The 23,416-nt window shown below is 35.1% G+C and overlaps 1 long non-coding RNA gene and 1 pseudogene across 1 annotated transcript; both read left to right on the forward strand.

The window, feature by feature from the left end:
- The first annotated feature begins 2,922 nt into the window (after positions 1-2,922).
- On the forward strand, positions 2,923-4,396 carry LOC122144162. The gene is made up of 3 exons (XR_006159568.1): positions 2,923-2,962; positions 3,968-4,093; positions 4,181-4,396. It is a non-coding gene; the product is annotated as an uncharacterized LOC122144162 (long non-coding RNA).
- A 12,626-nt stretch (positions 4,397-17,022) lies between these two features.
- On the forward strand, positions 17,023-22,323 carry LOC122144146 (annotated as a pseudogene).
- The last annotated feature ends 1,093 nt before the right edge of the window (positions 22,324-23,416 follow it).

Below are 23,416 nucleotides of genomic sequence, written 5' to 3' on the forward strand. Positions count from 1 at the left end.
GATTCGCCTCGCTTTTTTCGCATCTCGCTCAATGTGAAACTCCCTTTAGATGATGTTAGGTTAAAGCAGGGTTGTTCAAACTCAGTTCCTGGAAGGAAACAGCCTTGCAGAGATCCAAACCTAACTTAATGCACCTGATCCAGCTAATTAAGTCCTTTTTGAAAACTGCAGTATGTGTGTTGGAGCAGGGTCGGCACTAAGCTCTGCAGGGCTGTAGTAGCTCTCCAGGAACTGAGTTTAACAACCCTGGGTTAAAGTGAGACTTCAGGGTGTGCGTGAGGTTGTGCTGAGAATAGCATTAGAGCATCTGCCCTGTCTCCCTCTCTCTGTCTCTGTCTGTCATATCAGTGTTTTTTTTTGTTGTGTTTTTGTGTGGGACAGGCTTTTAATGCAGCTCACCAGGCTTCTAATAGTTCTTCTATAAAATTGGTACCTCCATGTAAGGTGGTGGTGGCTTAATGGTTCAGATCTGAGTCACAAACTTAAAAGTAAACTGACTTGGACGGGTGGTTGAAAATACAGCTCTGCTAAGCAAAATGGTGGAAGTAGCTTTTTTTTGTGCTTTACTAATAGTCTGTACTTGGCCGGTGTGGTCTGTCTTTAAATACACACATTTAACCACAAGTTTCAGAAACCTTAAAATGTGGTGAACAGTGTGAGGATGTGCAGCAGCAGCAAATTTAAAGCATAAGCCCTCAAAGAGATTTCAAGCAGTCTTATTTAAAAAAAAAGCTACTTGTTTCCTAAAAGATAAACAAATAAGCTGACAAATCAATTTGTAAAGGCCTTGTCCAAACTTGACTTTAGCTGTTACAGTGCACAGAAGTACCGGGGCAGAATGCTGCAAAAACATATCATTGCTTAATATTTAGTACATTTTGGGAATAATTTAGTATAGAGGGTAGGTTGTATTTTATCTCAACATGATCAAAGATCTCAGTTGGTTGGTTAGTTTTTTCTACATGAACATCAAAAAATATAGTGAGTCATTTCTCCTAGTTCACACTTTTACAAAATCTGACTAATTTTCTTCTGAGAAGGCTATATGAAGTGTTTAGTTGAGTTTGGGGAGGGATCAGTGAAATGTTAAGGGGTTGAACTGTCATAGTTCTAGTTCACAAACCAAGATAGTGTGCACTCTGGCTGACTTAATATTTAGTCAGAGATACATTGAAGTTGTAGCTACAGAGATGAGATTTCTCCAGTTTCACGCAAGCAACGATTAGTGCGATGAGGGAAGAACAGGAAATGCATAGTCGTTGAGAACATGTGTAGCTACTGACATCTACTGCTTGGCTACTGCTTGTTTTACACTTGGTAAACATTTTTTTTTAATTAATACCATTTAATTTATTATTTATATTAAATTATATTCATTAAATGATTAAATAATCATTAATATAAATTAGAAGGTTCCTATTTGGGCTTTTTACAAAGACGTGAACTATGGGACTGGGGGGTGGGGGGTTGGGGGTTGGGGATTGGGGATTAATTTTTGTCTTTTTTTTTTTTTTTTTGGTTTGTTGTTGTCCTGCATAAAAAGCGTTTTTTATTGCAAATAAATTTGTCATATTTATGTTATTAAAAAATGTAAGACAGCAAAAAACTTTAATTATCTACATAAAATCTTTGTGATAAATTGTTTTCTAATGAAAGATCTCCCTTATGTTTTGTCTTTGACAGTCATGGTTTTGAACGATTACCTGGTTACTGGTGAGTGATCCTCTCAAAGTCGCAAAATTTTTGATAAACATCTCTATATATGGTAAAGGGATAGTTAACTCAAATTTTAGCAAATCTGAATTAATTTTTTTTTTTTTTTTTTTTTTTTGGAATTAATTTTTTTTTTTTTTTTTTTTTTTTTGATTACTCATTTTGCCCTCACATGGGTATTGTGACCAATCAAATGCTCTCTGGAATCACTTTCCTCACTATTTAAGCTTTCAAGTACATAAGGCTGTCCATACATGTATTCCAGTTCTTCTAAAACCATGTTAGTACCTTTGTGTGAGGATCAAACTGAAATTTACTTAATTATAAACTGAATAAGCTTTTAACAGCTTTGATTACTGAGTCTGAACTTGAGAACTGCATCAGTCAGATTCCTGAGGTAAATCATTCAAGAGAAGTTCCTAAGCGTCATTTCAGGAGGTGAGAACCCATATTTCAAAAAACTTCCGGGGATGTAAGCAGCTGCACACTTTGCTACAGCAGTGTGTTTTGTGCATCCCTTAACCTCCCAAACTTTACCCATACTCATCTCCCAAGTATTAGTCCCACCGGGGTTATATCTTAGCTCGAGTCGAGGCTGCTTCCTTGAGCCCCTCCACTGTGGACAGCAATACATTTAACCTTAAATAGTGTAAAGATTATATGGGGGCAAACAAACTTGGGAAAACTCGTTTGTGAATCAACTATTTATTCAAATGGAACAAACTGTTCTTTCAATTCTAAATTATTAACAGAACAGGCAGGAGATTTTTTGTTTCACAGAAGAAAAATAAGTTGTACACTGGTTTGCATTGAAATGAAGGTGTGTAAATGTTACAGTGGTAATAGAATGTTCATATTAAGGTTAACTATCCCTTTAAAAGCAGACAGCAGATTGTTTTATTTGAGAATATGTGAGTTGAATATTTGCTTAATTTTCTCTGTTTAACAGGAGAAATCCATCTGGCCAATGGTTTAGATGCTTGCTCGGGAAGAGTTGAGATCCTAAATGGCACATGGAGGACAGTGTGTGGTGAATCCTGGGACATTGATGCTGCTGCTGTGGTGTGTAGAGAGTTGCAATGTGGAAGAGCTGTTATTGCAGATGGCCAGGCTCTTTTTGGGGTAGGGACTAATCCTGTCTCCCTGAGTAAGGTCACCTGTAAGGGAAACGAGTCATCCATCACACAGTGCTCTCATCAATGGAATGAAAATTGTCCTCAGAGTAATGTTGCTGGAGTCATATGTTCAGGTATGATGATTTAGTTTTTCCCTAAATTAAATGTGGATTTCCAAGAGTGCTGGTGTATACTGTAATCTGTGACAAAAATATTTTTAAAAAATCTGTGACATTTACATTAAAAAAAAAACAGCAGATGTGGTTTGGAAGAACTTTACCATAAAAAATATGGTAGCAACATTTTAGGTTTTTACAGACTCAAATTCACCGTAAAAAAAAAAAAAAAAACTGTAGATGTAAAATATAAACCCTAATGTACACAACTGATAAGAAAAAACTAAGAAGAAACATCATTTGTGAAGTGTCATGCAGGAAGAACAATGACTTATGTTGTACTTCACTTCCAAAGCTGTAATTTGAACATGTTTTTACTGTAAAATTGAATAAAATGTTATCACCATTTATTCAGCATATATAGTACAGAAAATTTACTATTAACCATTTTTACTGTAGCATTTTAACAGTATAGGTTTACTGTTAAAAATTATGACCATTTTTACAGTGTAGTTTAACAGCACTGGGTTTTGTTAGTCTGTGTATTAGTTGTGGGGGGTTTTCTGTGATTCTTTTAGCAGGTTACAGTATGCCAGTAAGTGACAACAAGTGACTGTCTTTAATAGTAATTTACAGTCATATTTGTGAAATTTCAGTGAAATTTTTCTGGCCAAATCTCCATTGTTCATTGTCAGTAATAGTGAGTAATGAAGGACAGCTAACACAGAAATCAATTTTAAAACAAAACAGCGGTTTTTTTTTTTTTTCAATTTTAAACGAAACAGCCGAAATTGCATTTCTATGAGCAAACCTATATTGTACATAGGGAATTATTCCTTCGTGCAAAAATCCTGACAGCACAGATTCTGATAAATTTTGCATAGCAACAATAAATGTGACTGCACCTTGATTCATAAGCGAGCTGAATAATCAATTAAAACAATTAGTTGAAATATATGGAATCATTCGGCCATTCTGAAGTTATGGTGTACTCTTGTTAATGCATTCAAATCTCTCCTTCAGCTTCTTCAATTATTATCATTGTTGCTGTGGTAGCAGTTGTACTGATCATATTGTCTGCACTGCTAATCATTTACCTGGTGAGGAAGAGACAAAAACAAAAGAAAATCCAAATCTCCCATTCAAAAGGTGAGAATTATTTCAATAATGTCCTTTTCTTTTACTTTGGATGCTACAATATTAAAACTGTTTTTTCAATATACTTTGTATCCCAAGATGCAGTTAATATGCAAGATGTGCTCCATAATAACCAGAATGAAGAGAACGCTGAGGATGACTATGAGGTTGTTGATATGGATGATAGTGATCATAAAGATGTAAACTCTGACTCTGATCAGGATTATGTTAATATAGATCAGGAGGACTCTGAACCAGACTACGTCAATGCGGAAACAGATGATTCTGAACAAGACTATGTCAATGTCAATATTACCGAACAAGGAAGTACACTGGACAATAACTATGAAGATTTTCTGAAAGCTATTTTGATGGAAAATATTACAGATTTTAAATTGTTCACAGAATAAAGGACTTAGGACCTTCTGAATGGATAACAGCACTAAATCCCAGAAAACAGTCCATTAACACACAAAAGTGCCACACAAAAACGGAGCCAGAATTTCCAGACAAGGAGCAAACCAGGTCCAAACTAAGAACAAAGACTCTTTGGTCATATTAAGCACTAATATTACATAAGATACTTGTGATTTCTCTAGGATAATCTCTGTAATGTGAGTGTGGATTATCTTTTCCTGTAGCAAGTATCAGTTTTTGTCTACTTCGCTGAAAGTAGTAGTGGCACTAGCAAATTAGCAGTTGTTAGCAGCTTTAGCAACAAGTATAAACATTTATTAGTAGTGATGATAGTGTTTTTTGACAGCTTTAAAGGTGGTTCTATAAAGAAGCAAGCAATAAGGAACCTCGAAGAGAGAAAGCAATAGCTGTATCCGTTCAACATATGTGACACACCTACAAAAGGGTACTACCCAACCCCCTCTGCTGTGTGTTCTTCCTCTCTCGCTGTTGTTATTGTTAGACACCCGCTAATGATTACTGTTACTGTGTGATGTCTGCCTTTTTTATTGAGTGCCCATGGTGTACCTAAATAATTTAATTTAAATTAAAAATGTTTTAAACAACATTTTAATATATGTTTGTACTCTGCACAAGTTTTTTTTCTCTGAATATAACTATCACATTATAAAATCACAACTGCAAATACACTGTAAATCTATTTTTTATATATCTGGACTAAGAAAATGTGAAACTTTTTACAGTCTCTGCACTCTGTGTGCCAAAAGGGCACTTCCTCAAATCTGCTTCACAGATTAATCAGTGTATTAACACATTCTGAGAACAGAGCTATTCTCCAAATGTGTTAAAAATGTTTCCGGCTAAATCAGGGAAACGATTAGGAAATCCAACTGAATGCTACTCTTTAACTCCATTTTAAAGTACTGCTTATCTGATTGTTGGTTTCTTAATTCCCTTTTATTATTCCTATCACATGTAAACAGTTTTGTTTCACTTCTTTGCAGAAATCATTTGATATTTTGCATATTTAGTCATTTCATCTCTCTTTCTTTTATAGAGGCAAATTAAACATTAACTCTAACATTTGACTTGAAGCATTGGCTTACCGTATTTGCTGTCAGTGAGGAAATACAGCCACACCAGCAGGGGTTTGACGTCAAACATGACCATTTCTGACTCCCACATGACAACAGTGAGGGTCAGATGCTCTTTTAAAAAGCCACATTTTACCCTGATATTTAGCACTCGGCAATTTTAGACCTTAATCATATATATCATAAAAGGTGCTTTCTTCATACAGACTGTTTAATGGGCAAGGGTAGTATGAATGTTCATCCACAGCTCAGCAGTAAATTAAAATAAATAAATACAACTTGTTTATTCACCTATTCAAACAATAATTTGTGGTGTAAATTACCTTGTAAAAGGACACAATCTTAGTTTAATGAAACTGATAGACAGATTCTCATAATAACTGTGCAGAGCAGGCAGGTGCACACATAGACATCAAAGGGGGCTTGAGCACCTGACCTATTTCTTCCTTGAGAGAAAGTGCCCTTTTTTCTTGGGAGGTTTTTTAAAAATAATAATAATAATAATAATATATGTAGACACAATATTGACTGTTTTGCTCTATTTCTCCAACAAATAAAATTCCAATTTGCGTCTCTGAGCAACATGACGGTGTTTCTTTTCCTGAATGAATCACCGTTTAAATGATTCGGTTAGGTCGCAATGACTCACTTCTTAACAGTGATTTGCTGCCACGAACTGGCAGTTTTAATTTCACATTTAAAGTATGTTTTCATTTTTTATTTTATATATATATATCAAATATCAGTATTCAACGTTTTTATGTTTATGAAATATCAAAAACAGTATTATTGTTTTTGAAACTGCAGGTTAAATGCATTCATGTCCTGCATTAAACAGTGTTTAAATGCATCTAAATCCCACTTCTAATGCAACTTCTTGGTTTCCTCTGCATTGCAAAGATTAATTTTGTCAATACTGATTTAATTTGCTTGGTAACAGCCCAAATGACTTATTATTCTAAATAACTGATTCAATTTAAGAATTTGACTGAAAAGATTATGCACACTTTTAGAAAAAAATGGCTTTATATAGGTAAAAATGCCCATAGAGGGTAAAAATCAATTTAAACTTATTGGAAAAGATGCACTTATATCACTGCTGTGAACTGATCATTCACGCAGGAATATGCAGAATATCAAAAGCTTTAGGAGTCAGGTGTCCACGATATCCCCCCCCCCCTTAAGATATCAGCACAATAACACACTCAGAAAATATGGTCTAATTATCGTTATCCCTGAAAATATTGAGATATATATTTTTGTCAATATCTTATATATCAATATCTTATCAATATCTTGTCAATAATATTATATAATAAAATATTTAACTTTTGTTTAGAAATTATATTATATTTTTTTAATAAATATGAGAAGTGCCTTTTTTTTCCACTTGACCCCCTGCCCCTCAAAATGTCTGTGCACTTACCTGGTGCAGAGTGAAAGTTTTATTTCTCACAAAAAAAGCACCATCAGAATTCTTTTGAGCCAAATATCTCCTAATGTTTTGCCATCATGGTAATTTTTCTTTTGTATAGAGTGTTTGTTTTAAAAATTAGTAATCAATTAGTATCTTGGATAATTTATAACCTTATAAGACATAATGAGTGATGCGTGAGTTAAAGAAGTCGGTAATCTCATTGTGAATGTCTCTTTGGAATGCAATTCTTGGCGAAACTGGTGTGTAAAATGCATTTTGGAAAGAGGTTGGGTAAAAAAAGGAATGTTTCATTTTATTGACTAAATGCATTTTTAAAAAAATAGTTTATGAGGGAAAGTGAATGAGTGTGTTTTGCAGTTTTGATTTTTGTATGTGTTGAAAGGATCAGATCTATACATCTTAAGTGCATTTTGAAACAATGCAAGGATCACAATGCCAAGACCCTTCTCTTTTCACTTTGATATTAAGTAAATTCAATTTACAATCTTTGTTCCTTTTTTAATTACAGATGATGTTTAAAGATTTGCTATGATAAAACAAATTAATGATGAGATATTTGTATATTTTATGTAACAATATTAATACTACAATAATATTTCATGCTTAATACAGTATTATAAATGTTTATGAACTGTGTAAGTTGGTGCTGGTGCCATTCTTTATTACACTACTGAAATAAGTATGTTTACCGGTCATCTCTCAGGTTTAGTTTCAGCTTTCAGGTTTTAGTTTTCCACCATTTGTTCGTTCTAAAAACTGAACTTAAACTAGTGGCTTTTATGTAATGTTTTATGTTAACTTTAACTTAGACACAGTCTAATTATCCTTCAGGGATGTTTGAGTTGCCTTGATTTGATCTTGACTGCTCTGAAAATGATCTAAAGGATGACTAAAAATGATTTAACGGGGCTCACACAGCTTTTAAAAAATAAGGAATCGTGAAGAGTGTGAAGAAAGAACTACGTCAAAGAACTAAGCTACTTCTGGCCACAGGAAATAGCCTTTCCCTGCAACTGTCACAGTCTGCTACAGTACACAATACACTCTGGTCAGGGGCGGAGCCAGGGCCTAAGCATATTTTATGTTATTATAGACTTTTGTTTTTAAAATTTTTTTGTACCTTTTTTTTTTTGGACAAATTACCCCCGGAAATAGTGATGACGATGACGAGAAGAAGCTTTTCATCCAAGTGGTTCACAAAAGGGTTAATTTCTCGAGGCTTCATTTGCTCGCAATACCACCTGGTGTCCAAAGAGTGTAAAACAAGCAGATACTTTACAGATGACCTGATGTGATCTATGATTACACTGTTTTGTGCCAGTTAAGGCTTAGAAATAATAGTGAAGAAGAAAAAAAATACATTTTCACATAGACTAATCTATTTATATTAATAAAATGTGTATTTTGTAATTATTGTATAACATAATATAACATAACTGTGCAATAAGCGTTTTGGCTGGAAAGGGAATGGGTATATGATGTGTGTGTATATAGTGTTTTTTCTTATTAGGCAGGTGGGCTAATATTATTAGTCTAAAACTGGAAAGTGGCTGAGTTTAACAGGGCAGAGAACCGCTTCCTGAACCAGTCTGCCCAAGCGAGGCTTCGGACGTCATCAATGACGTCATCGCTCTAAAGCGAAACAAACCTCGACACGCGCTTCTCCGAAAAGCTGCCGAAATCGGGTGACCTAGCGAAAACTGTGACCAGGGGTTGCCGGTCAGCACACAATTAGATCAGACGCTGAACCGGAATGATCAGCGTCAGAGGAGCTGAGCGGTGCTGTAAAATATGTTTAATGTCTTAATACTAGAGAAAAGTTTGTCCATTTGACAAACTAGATATTGTCACGAACATCTAAATGCTTATATAGAAAAGAAATGAAACATTAATGCTGCTGCTGTCTGCTAATATTTTGGCCTACTACTAAGAGTGGTTTCTTTATGAGATGTTTAGCACTTATTATGTAAGCTATAACATAATATCTGATATTATGTTATAATATATATAGCTATACATATATCTGATAAATGTAGGTCTTTATTCTTATTACCCAGTATATTTTCATTGTACAGTATAATTAGTAATTTTTGTTGTAGATCAGTTTGTTTGTTAATAATGCATGAGTTTGCTAGGGTCACTGAATCTGATCAGTAAAAATATCATAGCTAGAAATGTTGCCACTCTTAATTTCACAATAACTGACTATAAATGTTTAATGACGTGGCTTATGTGATGTGTGAGCTCCTCGTCTTTCTATTTTATAAAGCATATTTATCAGATATGGTATAATTGGTTAAAATTATAGCTAACCAAAATGTTACCCCTCTTTAAGTCTATGTTCTTCAAACTCATTCAAGTGATGTAAAGATTTCTCCTTTTTCCTATAAGTTTATTCTTGTTGTCTTTTGAGTCACAGTCACCATTACCATTACTAATTTCTGTTTTTTTTAGGTTAGCATTTGTTTGTCTCTTGTTGCACCACTAAAACACGCAACTATTACAATTATCCACTGAAAAAAAAAATATGTAAAAAAAAAAAAAGCCTACAATCAACTTAGCTGTAAAAGTCATTTCAACTTTAATTAAATTAATCTGACTTAAAAACATGAGTGTTGTAATGTTTCTTAACACATCCCTGTCTAGATAAGGACAAGACATTTGGTGTTATTCCTCCTAGTCCTAAACACAGAAAGTTTGTGTAATTTTTTACACACTAATGGGTTCTAATGTGTCCTGTGTTACAGTTACACAATTTGTGTCAAGTATGTGTTATTTTTGATCAAACATTGTATGCAATTAAAAACACAGCAAACTCACATATAGTTTACTGAAGTGAGGAAACTTGCTCTTGAGCAAAGTAACTGCTCATGAAGTGATGCAAGCAGCAATGTGATTGGCTGATAAAAAACACGTGTTGGATGCACTGCCTTGCATTTATTTTCTACTTTTTTTCTTTTTTACAAATTTAACACAAAACAACACAAAAAAAATTATTAAAAAAAGAACATCCTTTTTAAGAGTGCATGACTTATTAATCAAACCATTTTTATTTTACATTTATGTTTGCATATTACTAAGAATTTGAATTAAAAATGTATATTATGTATATTATATTTTACTGAGGTTCTGAATAGTTAGAGATGAGTTATGACTGAGGTGGGGTTCAAATGTTTTTATATAATCTGAAAAAAGTAGGATAAAATGTGTATGAATAAATAACGTAAATAAGACTTTTATGTAATAAATAACTTATAGTGGCATCATATCTGCTCACAGATCAACATTTTACAAAACAAATGAAGGAATACATTGGCATCATATCTGCTCACTTGTTTACATGTAAATTTTCAGTCTCTTAAAGATGACTTTATTTTTTTTTTTTACCACACAAGTTTACAAACACTATTTTACAATCAAATGCTAATTTAATCTACATACAATTTTAAAGGTCTAAGTTTTTCAGCATTACTGCACTTTTTAATAAAAAAAAAAAAACATATGGGGTGGAGGGGGTGAACATTAACGAAAAAATGCATGTTGGGCAAAGGAATTCCTTCTCAATCTGCATTTTTGACAGTAAATCTGCACAAGAAAATCAGGGGGGGGGAAACCTGTAAGCCTCAAAAAACAGGCATATTAATGTTGTAATTTAATTCTGCTCTTTCTCTTGATGCCACATCATACCTTTACGTATTAACATATTATTTTGATAAGTGCAGATTCCTGATATCAATAACAAAAAGCTCATATAAAAACAAGTTTACTGTATAGCTCTTAATGCTTTTTGGAAATGGTTAAGCCAGTTAATGGTAGGTACATGTCCAAAACAACTTTTGTGTGAAAAAAAAAAAAGAGAAGAGGAGCTGAAACATCACGAGTTACTTTATTAAGCATTAGTCACCTGCATGAAATAAAAGAGGGGTAACACATTTCAACAGCTTAAAATTTAACCTGTCAGACCTATCTATAAATATCAATATCTGCTCTTTATTTATGTAACAGGGTGATGTATGATTCGGGACTACACTTCCCATAAATCCGTGGGGTAGCGTAAGGATTACGTCTGTACGTGCAATAAAAAGACGAAACTAGCTTACTCTCATCTCATTCATCCATTGATGTTATAAACAAGCGTGCGCTAAGATCAGGCAATTTGTAATCACGAGAGCTGTTTCTGTTTAAGCAAATGAATTGATGTTAAGTTGTTTTATACTGCACATGTTTAGAATAATTTGTGGTTTGTTAGGTCATTTTCATTTAATTAAATGTGGGTATGAAGTATCTTCATGTATGGTTGTGTATTATGAGGTAATGAGAATATATAAAGAAGGTAGTAAAACGATGTGGGGTGGGGGGAAAAGCAGTGTTTATTTTGTTGTTGCGTTGCTGAACCACCGATATAAAGTTGGTTCGACGTTTGACGTTGGATATTGACAGATATTCAGCAGCGAAAAAAATCAATAAATTCTTATCGGATGAGTATAATTGTATAAAAAATGGCTTATCTGAAAAGCAATTAAACGTAGAACTGAACACACATCGCAGTTTTTTTGTTTTAATCCTCCTCGATTTGTTGCAACATATATAAAGACTCTAGCAGCGGAGCGCTGGCGCTTAGGCCAGCTAGGGACCGTCTACAAAGTACATGAAAATGATAAAACGATTAATAATTTTCCATCTTGACTTTCCCTCTCAAATTGTTCCATTTCAATAATTTTGTTGTGCTATAGTTCTGTGAATAAAACCAACATCTAAATGTTCTTTTATGCTCCAGTAATAAGACATACCCCTTATATTGATAATCATTTTTTTTATAAAATTTCACAAGTGAAGCTTTATATGGAATAATTGTGCCTTTTCCCTATCCTGCACTTTTACATTATAAGGTCAGAATTGATTAATGATTTGTGAGTGAATAAGGGGGGGGGGGGGTTCAGAGGTAGCAAGAATCATTAAGTGGGGGCGGGGGGTTTTCTTATGAACATTTATGAAGATGGTTGTTTTTCATAAAGGTTTGTTTTATAGGTCTCTCTTTAAAGGAGAACCATCCAGTTGGTTTTTTAATCCCTCATAGATCACCAGTTATTTTAAAGGGGTCATATGATGCTGCTTAAAAGAACATTATTTTGTGTATTATGTGTAATGAAATGTTTTATGCGGTTTAAGGTTCAAAAAACGCATTATTTTTCACATATGCTGTACATGTGTTGTCTTCTATGCCCCGCCTTTCTGAAATTGGTGTTTTTTTTTTACAAAGCTCATTGGTCTGAAAAGTGAGGTGTGCTCTTATTGGCCAGCTGTCCACTGCGTTGAGATAGGCCGAATGCCTCAAGAGTGTGACGGAAATAAAAAAAAACACAAACCATGGTGTTTCTGCTCCAGATAATAAAAAAAACTAATGTAAACTCATGTTTAACACAGATACTTGCCACATGACCCAAAAAACATGTTTAATTTTTTCTTATTGCTTACATTTTTTAATGCCAAGTACCAGACATAAGGTTGGCGTCAGTGGGTTTGGGTCCATCACAGTGTGGATCAGCCATCAGTGCACCTCCTGGAGCCGCCTTTGGTCAAGGCAGTGGATCTATCTTTCTGGATTACGTTGAATGTTCAGGAAGTGAAGGAGCCCTCACACAATGTTCACACAGAGTACTAGGAACACATGACTGTTGCTGATTTTTGTTCAGCTATGTTAAATCTTAAGCATCTTCACACATTATTTTTGGGAAATTACATAAAGTTTTAATTACTCTTCAGAAATGGACCATCTGTATCCTCACAGACACATGAATCTAGTGTGACTTTCAACTTTGTTAATGTAGACGTCTCACATCAGGGCAGCTACAGTTGTCGTTACTCCTACCAAAACAACATCAAGTCACCTTTGAGCAACACTGTATTCATCACTGTGGGTGAGTGCGTTCAGTCCATAATAAATTACATGCATTAATTGCATGAAAGTGAATTCATCTGTATTTTTGATCCTGAAAAGATACAGTTCTTAAAAGCCATTTTTTATTTATTTAAAGAAGTTAGCTTTATTTTTTGAGTATCTGTAATCATATAAATGTATTATTCTTGTTTTCTAGTGAACTTGCAGCCAGCCCAGTATTTCCCACAGTGCTCCTGATGGATGGGTTGATGAGGGGCCTCAGGGACCAGTGATCACCAGGGGTCACAGTTTTCACCATCATCTGTTCAACTCAATCTCAGTTTCCTGGAGGATCTTTCACCTGTTCAGAGGATCAAGCATCACCAGGACTGAGTCAGAGCTGTCAGTCATTCTGCTTCCTTCTTCTTTCCTGAGGCAGATTATTCACACGAGGGAAACTACAGTTGTGTTTTATGAAGTCAGTGTCCCATCCTCACGCTCCTTCTGTTTCATCTGCCTCCGAACTGCTGTTCATCACTATTCACCAGGTACTACTGATGTATAAGAGTCTAAAAAACAAGTTGAACTGCTGGTAATGAGGTTTTTAATTCAATCACGTGTGTCTCTCTCTTTCAGCCTCCCTGCTTCCTGTCCATTGGTGCTGCAGTGTCAGCTGTGCTGCTCTTATTGTTCTGTCCTCATAATCATCATCATCCTGCTGAAGAGAAGACTAAAAAGCAAAGGAACAAGGAAACTTTCTTGAAGTGCTCCTTTAGCAATGTTAACACTGTCAAATTTCATGAAAACATCAGATTATGTCTTAAGTTTTAACATTTTACCTTCCATCAACACTGTTAATTAACAACTTCCTTTAATAAATTTGCCCTTCAACCTCTATGCAATGTTACTAGGTGCAGATGATACATATGCAAGTGGCATCCCATGACAAATTAAGAGAATGAGGCTGATTATGAAAATGTAGAATTTATTGTTAAAAAACATGGATTGTGATGACTCTGAAAGTGGTCTATGTCAGTGCAGGACACCGATGACTCTGAAGAGGACTGTGTCAATGGAAACATTACTGAGAATAAAAGTGTGGTAGACAAATCTGATGATAACATTTATGAATGCTATTGTGATGAATACTGAGTAAACTACTACAATTAATAAGGCTCCAAAGAGAAAAGATGGCAGCTTAGATGTTTAATTAAGGAAATCCCAGTTGAAAGGGATTGATATGTAAATAGAGACAAAAAAATATATATATTTGTTTGGCCCCACTGTCTTTTTATTAATGAGGATTGCTTTGAGATAATAAATAGATATAGTATTGTGTGTACAGCACACAGTTTTTCTGCATATATAAGTCAAATATTGGAGAATGACCAAATGAAACAGTATGTTGTGCGAAATATTGTCTCAGCAGTGAGAATCAAGTGTTCTTTTAATTTGCGTTTTGCCAGTTTTCAACCTGCTGGGCTCCAAAACCCCAAGAGGGCCATGGAGGTACTGCAGAGGGGGACTGTAAACAATGATTGAAAATTATCTCTTTTAATATCATTAATAAAGTTGCGATTTTTTTAATTTTGCTATGTGCCTTGCAAGTAAGGACTACAAGTGTGGGCTGAGAAATGGTGTAACCACAATAGATTATTGATTCCCACCCCTATTTGTGTGTATATGTGTGTGTGTGTGTGTGTGTGTGTGTGTGTGTGTGTGTGTGTGTGTGTGTGTGTGTGTGTGTGTGTGTGTGTGTGTGTGTGTGTTGTGAATCAATGTAATGAACATAGCTGGCTTTCAGTCTGTCAGAAAATGTAAAATATTATTTACAAATACAGCGAGTAAAATAAGTATTGAACATCACCATTTTTCTCAGTAAATTATGTTGTAGCAAATTAGCTCAAATGGGAAATGTATATAAATCCACTTTTACCTCAGAGACTGTGTTATGATCTAGGCTATGTGACCTTATTATTTTTATTGTGAGTATAAGGCTTACCATTATTGCTGATCACTGTTGTTGTGCTATGTTATTGTAATATTTACCATTAGGCTATATAAGAGGAGTATAGAAAGTTTTTTCTGAAAGTGTCACTCCACAATACAATTGCAAAATATATAAATATGTTTAGTATTTTTATGTTACATTAAGGTCTAGCACACCTTCCTAAGGAAAGGATACCGTAGCAAAATGGTGCACACCGGTTTTGAGTTTGAACTTGCCCCAGATAACATTAATTTCTACTGACAAGGGGCAGGATTGCTTTCTAATTAGTGATAGATTTCATCTGGTGTCTTGACTTTCCCTTTTTTTGCACCTTCCTTTCTTCATGTTCAATACTTTTTTCCCCTGTCATTCCATTTTATTACACATTACTTAGTTTCTGAAACTTATTTGTTTTGTTTTCTTTGTATGTATGGATTACTTGGGTTGAAATCTGGTGAAAAATTTCATGTCAACAGCACCTTTAGAAATGGTGATGTGTTCAATACTTATTTTATCCGCTGTTGTTCAAATGCATTATTTTACAATAACTGTAGCTGTTTTACTGTTTTATATAAAAAATACATCATATATATTTTCAAGAAGGAACAGCAGTGCTAGGGCCCTATTGAAGGTGGAAAATCAGTGATTATATATATTATTATTTAGTTTTATTTAAGCTCCTATATATTCAATCTCAGAAATGGAAATCATTCAAGTTTGCATGTTTGAGCCTGGAGGTTTGACAAGCTCAGGGTTACAAAGTGCAAGTTATTTCAGTTTTAGTTTCATTTTTAACCCATTAGATGATATTCAGTTTACTGTTTAATTTACCGCAATGTATCAGGCAGTAGTACTGCAAAAATGTTTTGAATTACCTACAGGCCAGGTGAGGACATCATATTCCCAGTAATTTGTGCAAGAAAAACTCTCTGTGCTGAAACTAAAAAAGATAAATTAAATGGGAATTTTCATAAAATTTTCTTTTATAGTAATGTATATCCATCCTGCACACTACATTCATGATCATTATTAGTCATTAACAGCTAAAGTATGATCTCTTCTTCATATGTGAGACATGCATTTGTGCTCCTGGGCTGTTGAGAACTTACTTTAGTTTGAAAGCGGAGGACACAGCAAAAAAAAACTCCAGTTAAATGGCAGTTAAACTTGAAAATCATCTTAGAGTGCAGACATACTTAACTTTCATTGCATACACTCTATTAGCAACGTTTAGCAATTACGAGATTAATTATACTGTGCATTATGGTATTTGTGAATAGCTTAGTGTCTTAAATGTTCAAAAGATTGACGTTTAGAGATCTGTCCACAAAGATGCATGACACTTTGGTCACAGTACAATAGATCCTGTCTTTTAGTATTGAGTTTTGTCAAATGCCATACCTTACAATCAACTGTAGTTCTCTCTCTCTCTTTTTTACTCCATTAAATCCCTTTAAATCCTAATTTAAATACCTTTAATTTTTTTATCATATTAATATGTTGTAAATAATATAATCCTATTTTAATAAATTATATTTTTAAACTAGAAAATGATAATAGGCTAAATCGAGGTTATTGAATTAGCCTGTTTATTTATTCCATAGAGAAAATGCCTACAGACCTAAATAGTAAGGCATTAAACATAATTAGCATATAATATAATATAATATAATATAATATAATATATAATATAATATAATATAATATAATATCAATATAATATAATATAATATAATAGTGAATGAAGTTAGTTGTTTGTCCGCGTATCATGTTATGATGGAAATGTAGTTGCTACAAAGAAAGACCCCCCCCCCACGGAAAGAAAGACAGAAGGAAAGAAAGAGAAGAAAGGAAAGAAAGGAAGCGAGGTCAACGCGGAAGGGTTGTAAACCAGCTTCAGTTCGACCAAAGGTTCGACCGCAACAGACCGCCTCTGATTGGTTGACATTTTACCGATCTGTGATTGGTTCAGGTTGTAGTGGCCTGTGATTTGGTTAATGTTTCAGTGCCAGTTCATACGGTAAAACTGTAGCGTTTGGTGACAAGTCAGGTCTGTGTTTTGCTGTTGTTAGTTTGTTTGTTAAAACCTTTCTCAGATCGCACAGACTCTCTGCTGAAGCAGCGATGGCAAGTCACGTCAAGAGCGATGAATCCGGTAAGCTGTTTGTCAAGTTATCCTGTTAGAAAAGTAACTAAATATTTGGGCACACTTAACGTTGTTCGTTAGACGCTGCAGGCTTCATTTCCTTATTCCAGCACCTGAAGTAGGGTGTGTTTGTTTGAACATGAATCACGAGTATTCACGATCATACCGTCAAATATGCTTTACAACTGGAGTCCTCCCGCTCAATAACTCATATGCTGTTGTTAATAGCAGTCCCCGAATGTGTATTTTGGTTTTTGTTCTCCTTGGTCTTGGTGCGGTGGACAGGACAGCGCTTTTAGTGGGACTGACAGGTAGAACTGAATCCAGTTTATAACTCGTGTATGACCTGAGTAGCAAAATGAAGAAGAGAGACGGATCTGTAAAGTAATAAATATTGAATTGCCTAGTGTGTAAAACTCTGCTATGCTTGACAAACTAGTTGTAAAGCCATTGAAAACCAGCCTAACCAGGTGCTCAACAAACAATACATGCTTGACCTTTGTGTATTTTTCACTGACCTTTAGGTCTTCATTCTGTTTACGCCACTGTGGTTTGAATCCTTGTGGCTTGAAATACATCTCTGAACATTTGCATATTTCATATTCTTGCTTTGCAAGTCAAATTTTAATGGTTTGAGTTAATTTGCCTTTTCTTTCAGTCAGAGAGGACGTAACAGAAACTGGTAGCATTAATCAAAGGTAGGGTAAAACCCTTACTGTAAACCATGTAGAAATTGTACAGTTTGGAGTTCAAGCATATTTATGTTGTTTTATATCTCGTTTGTCCAGTCTATTCAGTCTGGATCCTAATGAGGAGTATAAGATGGACCACACAGAAGCGAGGAATGGCTCTGATTCTTTAACCATGAACATTTTTACTGGCAGCTCATGCTGAACAGCCGCTCTGGCACAGCTGCAGACAGGCAGAATCTTGTCAGAAGGTATTTGGCAAAGTAATCAAGAAGACATAATTATAGTGCTTCAAGTTGTTATATATACACCAGACAGTAGCAGTATCACATGACCACTGTCCCTGAGGTCTGTGTCTGTCACACTAACATGACTGTGTCACTGTGTTGGTTGATAAAAGAAACAGAACAATAAACTAAATTTGTCAATTTTCTTTCATATCTGTTGTCAGATTTCAAGATCTGGGTTTTGAAGTGAGGCTTATGATGATTACAAACGGGAAGAAGTTTTATCCACAATCAGAGAAGGTGCCTCAGGTCATATTTTCTTGTTTTTGAGAAATGCGAGCCCAACTTAATGTTCCGAGTTTAAACACAGCAGCTTATCAACAGGATATTTGGCATTGTTTTAAATTTTTAAATATAATTATATCACACATATACAAGTGCCATCTCAAAAAAATCAGTATATCATGGAAAAGTTTTTTATTTTTTTGTAAAAAAGCAAACTTTTTTTATATTCTAGATTCATTGCACATAAACTGAAATAATATTATATACTATATATATATATATATTATATATATATGAATATATGAATCATATATATATTATATATATTATATATATATATATATATATATAATATATACTATATTATATAGAATATATGAATATATTTATATATCTATATATATATATATATATATATATATTTCATATACATACGTTTTATTTATTTATTTATTTATTTTAATTTCTGATGGTTATGACCAAGGATATTATAGTTTTTTAATTTTTTAGTTTTAATATCGTTTTCAATTTCCTATATTTCAGTTTTAGTTTTACTTAGTTTTCATTAATGGTTTTTTGTTAGTTTAAGTTTAGTTTTTATTTTGTGAACACATTTCTATTTAGTTTTTATATATTTTTAGTTCTAGTAATTATAGTTTAGCAGAGTTAATGGAACACTTCCAGTGTAGACCAAAGCAAGACAAAAACAAAAATATGCAACTTATGTGTATAAAATGTATTAATTCATATTTATATTAAAGGTGTAATCTTGTTAAACATGCCAATAGTTTACAAACAACAAGCTAATCAAGTTTTTTCAGCGTTACTAGAAAGCTACAGGCACTACAGGAGTTTTTTATTCTGCAGGACAATGATCCTCCAGTGCTGGATTTGAGAAAACCTGTTCTTTGTAATTGTCATTGAAACTCTGTAAACTTTGTTTTTTGTGTTCCATCTGTGTTTTCAATGCACACAATACTGTATGCCCCGTCTCTCCCTCTATGAACATACACAATAAGAAGAAACAATGTCATTTCCTTTGAAACTTAATACTACTCTCAAAACTAAATACGATATTATGATTTAAATGATGTTTGCACTTTACTTTGAACAGCCACTCCAGCGCGCACACTTTAGATGAGCAACGTAATCAATCCCATAAAGCCACTTTTACACAGGACACGGTAAGCGGTGAAAACACCGCGCGCTGCCACGCTTCTCTCATTTTGTCCATTCATAATCGGAGGTCTGATAGCCCCTATAGGAGTGTTACAAGCTTTGGAGTGTTACAAGCTTGGTGCATAAAGAAGATCTGTTAAGTTGCACAAAGACTAAAGTCTCAAATCCCAAAGAATATTTCTTTATAAAAGGTTAAGATTCAACCACGGCCCCCCTAAAACGACTCATTCTAACACGCCTCCACATCTCTACATCACTGTGTGGGAAGATTTGCATAACACCACCCAAATGTTCACGCAAAGAAAAGAGGGTTGTAACTTTTATTCTCGCTGTTGCCGCCGAGGCCATGTTGTGGAGATGCTGTGTGTTTCGTTGTGAAAGCAGAGCTACTTTGTTTGGTCTTCCAAAAGAGGACACAACTAGAAATCAGTGGTTAAGTTGTATTTACAACACTGTTCCAGAACAGTCCAACACAAAATATTCAGATTCAATTTTAAATTTTCCTAAGCTGTAAGTCATAAACCGTCAGAATTAAAACAAAAAGCTCTTGAAATATTTCAGTTTGTGTGTACAATGAAATCTAGAATATAATAAAGTTTGCTTTTTTTTAAATAACAAAAAAATAAAGAACTTTTCCAAGATATTATAATAAAGACCTTTTTCCTTTTTTTGAGAGCATGCACCCTGTTACATCTATATGTATGTGTTATTACCTGTATATGTGTGATATAATTATTTTACAGTTTTTCACACATTATTTTTTTCTGTTTTTTATATACAGGTGCTGGTCATATAATTAGAATATCAAGTTGATGATTTCACCTAATTCCATTCAAAAAGTGAAATTGTATATTATATTCATTCATTACAACAGAGAATGCTATATTTTCAAATGTTTATTTCTCTTTTAATTTTGATGATTATAACTGACAACTAAGGAAAATCCCAAATTCAGTATCTCAGAAAATTAGAATATTGTTGAAAAGGTTCAATATTGAAGACACCTGATGCCCACACTCTAATCAGCTAATTAACTCAGAACACCTGCAAAGGCCTTTAAAATGGTCCTCTCAGTTCTAGTTCCGTAGGCTACACACTCATGGAGAAGACTGCTGACTTGACAGTTGTCCAAAAGACGTCCATTGACACCTTGCACAAGGAGGGCAAGACACAAAGTCATTGCAAAAATAGCAGTGTCCAAGCACATTAATAGAGAGGTGACGGGAAGGAAAAGATGTGGTAGGAAAAAAAGTGTACAAGCAATAGAGATTACCGCACCCTGGAGAGGATTGTGGAAACAAAACCTATTCAAAAATGTGGGGGAGATTAACAAACGAGTGGACTGAAGCTGGAGTCAGTGCTTCAAGAACCACTAAACCACAGACGTATGCAAGACATGGGTTTCAGCTGTCGCATTCCTTGTGTCAAGCCACTCTTGAGACAACAGACAGCGTCAGAAGCGTCTCGCTTCAAAAAGGACTGGACATGCTGCTGAGTGGTCCAAATGTTATGTTCTCTGATGAAAGTAGTAATTTTGCATTTCCTTTGGAAATCAGGGTCCCCAGAGTCTGGACGGAAGAGAGGAGAGGCACACAATCCAACATTTCTTGAGGTCCAGTGTAAAGTTTCCACAGGCAGTGATGGTTTGGGGTGTCACATGTCATCTGCTGGTGTTGGTCCACTGTGTTTTTTTACTGAGGTCCAAGGTCAACGCAGCCGTTATACCAGGAAGTTTTAGGAACACTTCATGCTTCCTGCTGCTGACCAACTTTATGGAGATGCAGATTTTCATTTTCCAACAGGACTTGGCACCTGCACACAGTGCCAAAAGCTACCAGTACCTGGTTTATAAGGACCATGGTATCCCTGGTCTTAATTGGCCAGCAAACTCGCCTGACCTTAACACCCAATAGAATATCTATGGGGTATTGTGAAGAGGAAGATGATGCGATATTGCCAGATCCAACAATGCAGAAGAGCTGAAGGCACACTATCAGAGCAACCTGGGCTCTCATAACACCTGAGCAGTGCCACTTGACTGATCTACTCCATGCCACGCCTCATTGCTGCATTAATTCAGGCAAAAGGAGCCCCAACTAAGTATTGAGTGCTGTACTGCTCATACTTTTCATGTTCATACTTTTCAGTTTGGCCAAGATGTTCTAAAAATCCTTCTAAAATCCTTTCTTTGTATTGGTCTTAAGTAATATTCCTAAGTTTTGCTAGATGAGATACTGAATTGGGGATTTTCCTTAGTTGTCAGTTATAATCAAAATAAAAGAAATAAACCATTTGAAATTTCAGTCTGTGTGTAATGAATGAATATAAATACACAAGTTTTACTTTTTGAATGAAATTAGTGAAATGAAATCATCCCGCTTTTTGATGATATTCTAATTATATGACCAGCACCTGTCTCTAATAACGGATCAAACCTTTCGTTCAAAGTCGTCCTAAAACCAAACGTGTTGTTCTTGTCTTAGGACAACTTTGATGAACTTTTTTTGATGCTTCAGGATGTTGCTCTACTGTATCTTAAAAATTTTACAAAAAAAAAAAAGCATCTGCTCTTACCAGCACACAAAAAATTGGCAATTTTCTCCTCAATTTGAAAAACATCTCTATATTATATACTTACAAAACCCGAAGTCAGCGAACCAGGAATAAATATGAAAAAGTGTGAAATTCATCATCAAACACTGTTTCAAAATGATTTAGCTATAGCACTGACTGGTATGCTGGAGTCAACTAAATCATTAATGTTATTACTAACTTGAGGGGAGAAGTCAACAACAGCCTAGTGGGAGGTTCTGTTTACATCCCGGGTGTTCCTTTGATTTCAGCTGCTGCTGCTAACCATGTAGCATGCCAGTACCTGTTGTTGTCTGTGTCTTTTTAAGTCAAGGGGAAAATGGTCACATCTTTGCCAATGATGGGCAGATCCAATGCAAGAAATCCATGATTTTGTTCACAGGGAGATGCATGCCGGTAGCCTTGTAGGGAAACCCAAGAATCTTCATCTTGCAGGGGGTTTAATTTGTCCGCCTTCCACAAAATGTCCTTTGCGGTGTATTCACAGTAATGACACTATGAAAACACACATAATCACACCTCGTGCAAATGCATGAATTTATTTGAACATAAGGCGTGTCGCGGAGACAAACACCTGATGATGCTGTGACACCCAAGGGATGTGGTGGACAGTAGGGTCAATGAAGTGTGTGTGGATTGGGGGGCGGGGGGGCGCTCTGGAACCCTTTCCGCACGCGACAGATTTCCTTATGTGATATTTCGGTAGCTGAAGTCCAAAGTTCTTTTGTTTAAGTTTGTTTGCTTTATTTTACCAAGATTTGTTAACGGTTGTACTTTGACATACTGGATTAAATGCAGTTACATCCTTGACTGTTAGGTATTTCACTTTAAGCCGTCACGGGGGGGGGGGGAGGGGGGAGAATTGTTTTTCTTCTTCTTGTAAAGGGATAGTACTCTCATCGTGAGACGGTGAATGGCTCGTGGTTACATCCAGGATTTGTGTGAGTATCCTGGAGGCGTTATGGGATCTACACTGAGTTCAGTTCACTGACATCCTGACACTTGTTAACAGGAAGGTTTCCAATTCGCCTGTGTAGCAAACTGCCAAGGATCGCTCTGCTTTAGGCCAAAGAACAGCCCAGTGCCTTGCTTGCGTGTCCGATGCTTACTAAGCAAGCTAGTTTTCAGGCCTAAGACTAATAGTAGTGTTAGGGGTCCCCTTATTGCAGCGTACCCCATTCACCTCGGGCAATCTATCACTTGTTTTCATTTGCCCTTTAGGTTGTGCTCCTCAATATACCTTTCATTTTCACATACCTAGCGAAATCATGCAGGTTTTTGGCATGTTTTAAGCCTGGAGGTTTGACAAGCTCAGGGTTCCCAAGGTGCCACCTCCGTTTTAATTTTTTTCGAGCCAACCGCAGTTTTTTTACCCCAATAATGATAGATATTCGGTGTCA

This window comes from Cyprinus carpio, unplaced genomic scaffold (genome assembly GCF_018340385.1).
Source record: "Cyprinus carpio isolate SPL01 unplaced genomic scaffold, ASM1834038v1 S000006603, whole genome shotgun sequence".
Classification (NCBI taxonomy): domain Eukaryota; kingdom Metazoa; phylum Chordata; class Actinopteri; order Cypriniformes; family Cyprinidae; genus Cyprinus; species Cyprinus carpio.